This window comes from Pteropus alecto, unplaced genomic scaffold, assembly GCF_000325575.1.
Source record: "Pteropus alecto unplaced genomic scaffold, ASM32557v1 scaffold42, whole genome shotgun sequence".
Lineage (NCBI taxonomy): Eukaryota > Metazoa > Chordata > Mammalia > Chiroptera > Pteropodidae > Pteropus > Pteropus alecto.
The window spans coordinates 9,591,781-9,598,731 of record NW_006434825.1 but is presented as its reverse complement, the minus strand read 5'-3'; positions in this window follow the sequence as shown (position 1 = coordinate 9,598,731).

Sequence of the window (6,951 nt, the reverse complement as noted above, 5' to 3'; positions counted from 1 at the left end):
TGGAAAGGTGAATTAAGTTTGGGTTGGACATGTAAATTGGGTGTGCTTTTGTGATAGCTAGGTGGAACTGTTAAGTAGATAATCAGAAATTTGGATTTGCTGCTAGCTCACTATAGAAATAGAAATGGGCATGTAGAGTAGGAGGCATCATCTGGTAGTTGAATTCTCAGGAGTGCCTATTTCTAACTGGGTTTTGCTGCTCTCTCCCAGCTTTGAAGGGATGTTTCAGTGGTGAAGTAAGTCCCTCTGGCGTTGAAGAGTAATGCTGACTTTAGTTTTATTAACAAGGATAATTAGTAAGCATAAACCTTATCTTCATATGTCAAATGCATTGAAAAATAAGAAGAAAGTATTAATGCACTAATACTTTTCTCTAATTAGTGTGGCTTCTTTGAGCTCATACCGCATGGGAGAGAAAGTACTAGATACGAAACACTGCTCTCACTCCTTTGAGAAGACAAGGAATGTCTTCAATCCCCACAAGAAGTGACTGTCAAAGCTGGGTGGAAATGGATCCCGTTTCTCCCCTGTAGGTCAAGGGTCTTATCCTTTAAACTTAGGTTAAAGAGCCAGCAGCAGTAACTATTCTGCATGATCAGTGACTTAGCTGAGGCGCTGGTGGTAAGAACCTGGGATGGACACTCACCGTCCTCCCTGGGTTCAGTTTATTACTTTGAGCAGCCATTCACCACAGAGCAGAACTGTCACCAAAAGGCAGCCTCCCCTTTGTCTCCGTGGAACACAATCTAGGTTGCTACCTCAATCTGTGTCTCCCACACTGCAGCTCCTTTTGCTCAGATAAATGCTTTTTATTCTTTATTACAGTCAAAAATTAAATTTGGTTTACAGCTTGTCAAGAATTGCACAAACTTTGACATTTCTAATATAAGGAATTTCATATTGGATGTATTTTTGCTCATTTGTTGAAACAATGGTGCTCCTTTTATAAACATAATTCTTTGAAAATATTTAGATTTGAAGATATATAATTTCATTAGAATGGGTTTTTTTTATAACATCTCTGATGAGTTTAATTTAACTATAATTTTTACTTCATTTAGCACTCAGGAAATTGGAAATTATTTTATGCTATGATAATTATCTTCCCTTTTTTTTTTTTTTCCCAAACACTAACTGGGATGTGAAAGAAATAATTTTCAAATTCCCTTCTCTCATGTGACGTAGCAAACTAGATCAGCCCTCCTGTGGGGCACCTACTGTTTTTTTTTTTTACTATGAATTCTCAGGACAGAATAGGTGCTAAGTAAATATTAGGAGGGAGAATTTATAGATGGATGGACAAAGGAAAAGAAATGCTTCATTCCATGTTCTAGGTCATACAGCATTATAAACTACTAGAAACAGATGTGAGAATTCATCTGGCTACCCTTCCTCACCCCCGCCACCAGGCTGCAAGAGTACCATTATCACACTTTAGATTTAGATTCCACAGGGTTAGATACTCCTCTCTGGATATTGTCCTAACACACTCAGATCAAACTGGGCCCCGATGCACTAAGCAGACTGGAGTGCCATCAAATGACCTGTCTGACTCGCTTGCCCTCAAAAGTTTCATGATTTCCGTGGGTCTCCTTTTCTTTATCTATAAAATGGGGACATGTAATCCCTGTCTGGCACACCTCCAAGAATTCTAGAAAATATTTACCTAGAATAGGAAACTAACCAAATATATAACTTGCTACACAAATGAATGATTCTATTATTGGTTTTGCTGTTCTCTGGGTTTTTTCGTACTGCAAACTGGACCTTTCTAGCACCTGCAGATAATTCAGAAGATAGCCTCAGATCCGAAATTAAATTTAAGGAGCTCTTTGAGTTCTCTGTTGAGTTCTTTGCTCTGGAAGCCCCAGGGCAGGCTTTAATCTGCCTCTAAGAGATGGATGCTACTGCTTGTTGCCCAGGGACTGCAGCCCGAGGGGCCTCTCATCCTACCTCTTCTCCTCACTACAGCCTCATTGCCCCCATGGAGACAGTGACGCCGAGGCCTAGGCTCAGAGAACACTTGATCCAGCAGTTCCTTGTTCTCCAGGTGGGGAGCATGCATTTCTGCACGTCTAGGGTTTGGGAAAAATGGTTTTAAGTGACACTAAATAACAACATATTTTAAAGGGCAAAAGGTAGCCCCTTGTCCATCACTAAGCAGATAATCTGCACATACGTCTCCCTGTCTGGAATCCACTTCCCCCTAAAATGGCTCATTCCCTGACCACCGAGTCTAAAGCAGCCTTCTAGTCCCTGTCCGCTGAGATGCCCTTCTGTCATTCTTTGCAGGGTGACAAGGCCTGTCTCCTTTGACCAAACTTTAATCAGGCTCCTCTGAGCCCTCTGGTACAGGCCAGCTTGGCCTTCCCTCTCTGCCTTTGTTGAATCCAGTTTGAGCAAGAAATCTGCTAAGTCGATTTACTGAAAATTTCCCACCCTGGGTATCTGACACTCTCATATCTTAATCACCCTGACCTGCCTGCCTTCGGCAAGAATTCTGTTGAGTCAGTCTAGCAAGAATTCTCTTACTTCTGACTTATTCTCTTAGTAATTTTCCATCCACTGACCCTCCCCGTTTCCTTGGATGTGACTCTCCACTTGTCCTTGTTGAAGGTGGAGTTGAATCCAATCTCTCTCCCCCATTAGAAAACATCATTGTATGTACTGGCCCCACTTGAATAAAGCTGTGCCTTACTGTCTTTAACAAGTGTCATGAATAATATTTTCTTTAACAAGAGTCCGTATCACTTTCTGATGTCTTCATCCTCTTAATGTTTTGTTTATTTTCAGTAAATCTATTTACTCCCTTGTTGTAAGCCCCATGGGGAGCAAAGACTTCTTTTTTTTTTTTTTTTTCCCACTATGTATTCCAGAGCCTAGAACAGAGACTGCTATGTTGTAGATGTTCAAAATAAATCAATTTTGACCTATTAGGGGTGCTGGTAAAATTTTTATTGCTTGTTCTGGTGTGGTACGGCCTACTTCGGGATTCCATATCTAATCATTTTAAACTTCCCTTTTGGAAAGGGAAATAGGCCTCAGGATTTGAGTCTTCAGCAACAAATGTCTAGCTAGAATAAAATGGTTTTCTTTCCATGTATTTATCTGTGCAGTTACCTTTAATACCATAAAGCTTTTTCCACCCATAGCAATAATATAATGTTTCCTTTTAAAATTGTGGTATTGAGATTTATAATAAGAAATGTATATTTGGTCTTCTTCCCCTTTCTGGCAGAGCTCCTAAAACCCTTGGAATTTCCTAAAGATGAAGAGGATAAAGATGTCTTTTGTTATGTTGATACAATGACTCTGGGGCTGTACCTAATGATGGAGGCTGGCCTCCAGGGAGGGGAAATGGGCTGGAGGCTGAATCGATCACTTGAGGCCAATGATTCAATCTACAACACCAATGTACTGAAGCTTTCATAAAACCCAAAAAGACTAGGTTCTGCGAGTTTCTGGGACGATGAGCACAGAGAGATTTGGGGCGAATGGTGTACTCAGAGACGGCATGGGAGCTCCGTGCCCTCCTCACACCTTGCCCTATGCATCTCTTCCATCTGGCTCTTCCTTAAGTTACATCCTCTTATAATAAATGAGTAATCTAGTAAGTAAAATGTTCCTCTGAGTTCTGTGAACTGCTCTAAAATATTAATCGAACCCAAGGAGAAGGTCATTGAAACCTCTGATTTACTATATCTAGTCAATCGGAAGCATAGGTGACAATGTGGCTTTGCGACTGGCATCTGAAGCAAGGGGTGGGGAGGACTGAGCCTTTAACCTGTGGAGTATGATGCTTTCTCCAGGTGAAATAGTGTCAGCATTGAGCAAGACACCCAGCTGCTGTCCCCAGAACTGTTTGTTGGTGGTGAAATTTCCCTCTCCCCACACATGCATTGGAATTGGAGATAGATACCTTTAAAAATATATGTCTAGATTTTTTAAAAATCTATTTAAATATAAATATGTATTATATAAATAGCACATCTGTTACTCAAATATGTTGATTGGACAGAGGGTTGGGAGGGAATGGTAATATTAAATTCAGTGATGCCTTGGGCATTTGGACAACATTTATGGTGTCCGACTGGCCGTTTTATGGATGAAAGAATTGAAGTTCTAGAATGTAAGTTAACTCGCTTCAAGAATCAGGGACCAAGAAGAGGATCTAGAAAGAAAACACAGATCTCCAGCTTGTGGCCTAGCTCACAGCTCTAGGAAACCTGAACTCCAGAGTTACCAGCAATTGAGTCGGTCCCTACTTTAACAGGTGTTCTTTTCCCATGACCAGATACAGGCATGACTTTCCTCTCATACCCACCATTGCTCTACCTACATGTCGCCTCCTCAGAAAGGTCTGCTGACCACAGTATATAAAATGACACTTCTCACTGTTAAGGGTGGAAAATTTTCAAGTGAGCCAACTAGCTAAGTCAGCTACAGGGAAATAATATCTTTAGATACCAGAAGTTGTCCTATTTGCTTGGGTGTGGCCAATGTCTGCTTCTGTAATCCACTTACTTGTTAATTAAGGGTGTGGTTCTGGGCAAAGATATGCTAACAGCCAACTTCAGCTTCTGTAATCTGCTAGCTTGTTCAGGAGACCACCAGGATACGGTCTTAAGCTTTATAAGCTGCCTCCTCGGGAAGCTCGGGCTGATCTCCTCTAACCCTGCCTGGTAGGGAGTCAGTCGCCAGCCGGCTAATAAAGGCTCATAATTAATCTCAATTGGCTCCGTGGGTCTCAGAATCGTTTGCGCCATAACATCATCAAGTCCCTTTTTAGTCCCTTATCTCACCTTTTTCTTTTATAGCACTTACTGCGATCTGACATTCTAATAGATACTATGTATTTGTTTGTGTCCCCCACCCCACTTTAATGAACATTTCAATGAGGACAGTGGCTTTGCATTGTTCACTTCTGTACATCTAGAATCTAGAACAGTGTTTGGCATACAGGGCTCGATACTGCTTGTCCCTTTTTAGTCCCTTATCTCACCTTTTTCTTTTATAGCACTTACTGCGATCTGACATTCTAATAGATACTATGTATTTGTTTGTGTCCCCCACCCCACTTTAATGAACATTTCAATGAGGACAGTGGCTTTGCATTGTTCACTTCTGTACATCTAGAATCTAGAACAGTGTTTGGCATACAGGGCTCGATACTGCTTTTTTTTTTTTTTTTTCCTTTTTTAGCCATGATAGTGTCAACCAAATGAGGATCAGAGAAGGTATGGTGTAACGGGCATCTCAGATACTCAAGGGCAGTGATTGATCAGCAATTGTTTACCCCTTAGTGGGATTTTCCCTTTAGTTTTCTCAGTATCTAAAAAGCTAGAGGACCAAAAAGCTAGGCATTTCAGTGTTAAAGAAGAGACTCGAGGTGGAGGGAATACAGCTGCACGTGAGTTGCACAAAGAGCTGTTCTGGCCATTTTTGCTTAGGGCCCCAATATTTAAATAAAAGAAAGCTTTGAAATCCCATTCTAACGATCCACAAGGGTGTGGAGAGCTTTGACATAAAGTGAGTTTCTAGTTAATGTGATAGATTTTTATTTAAACTATGATGGATTATTAAACCCAGACTCATTGATAGAAAGAGAACTGAAATAGTTGCTAGTCATTCTGCTGAATATTAAACACCTGCTTCTAGTTATAATGGTGTACAACATGCACATAATTCCCACCCTCAAAAATCAAATGGACGATTTATTGGCAGCCTACTCTAGAAACTGAACTGTTTAATATTCATAGTCATTCCCTTTCAGTTTTTCAGCCTTATGGCTAAAATTTCAAATAAAGAATATCTTCTAGATATCATTGATTATATGGGATTTTTTTTTTTTTTTCTGGCAAGATGACTGAGGTCCTGAAGATCCAAATATCTCATTGCCATACTATTTGTTTATTTGCCTGTTTATTAGAAGTAAATGAGGGCAGGACACTTCTTATGGGTATGATCAATAATCATAGTGACCACATGTCCTAGTGCTCCCCAAGACAGTCCCAATTTTAGTTCATAGTTCTAGAGTAATTTTTAATAGTGCCCCCTTTCTTTCTCCAAAGTGACCCATTATGGATAATAATTTATATGGTCATCCTACCAATAATTTTATTTCACAGTGTGTTGACAATGGAATAGGTTTTCAGTGGCCCACAGAGACACTTCTTACAACTGGGGGGAAAAAAAAGAGGGGAGGAGGATTAGCCTACTCTAGGAAGGAAAAAAAGAAAAAGAAGCTAAACCTTAATCTCATTAATCTTAGAGAAATACTCCAACATATCAACTTCTTTCCTCTTTGCAGACTTAAAATTTAAGACTGATTTTTAAAATTAACCTAACCCTCTTCCCCAGGATATAAAAATACTGAAAATAATGAAAGAGTATTGGGCTCATGTGGTTTGATGTTCTGTATATTTCACTTAACATAGTAGTAGTATTCTATATCGAAACTTTTTTTTTTAACCCTTACTTGAACTGTTACACAATATTACACTATGTGGGTGAATCACCACTTATTTGTTACTAAATTAGCAAATATTTATTATACACCTTATTATAAGCTGGGCACTCATCAGGGCCCAAGGAAAACAATAGTAGCAAAGTCCCTGCCTTTATGTGGCTGAAGTTCTACTGGGGATGTTCAGATGGTAATTAAATACTGAAGCAAGCTTATCAGTTGACAGGAAACCTGACAGGCCAAATGACTTGATTTCTCCAGTTAATAAATAGTAACAAAAATGATGAAGGAGGAACGTAGAGATAAAAAAAGATTTAGGTGATATGTCAACCAGATAGAATATTTTGGATCCTTATTCAATCTTACTTGGATCTTTATCTAAACAAATAAAATGGCTTTAAAAAATATAAGACTCAAAAAAAGTTGGATATTTACTGGATATTTTATATTATTTAATATTTGATAATAATTTGACATTATTTTGT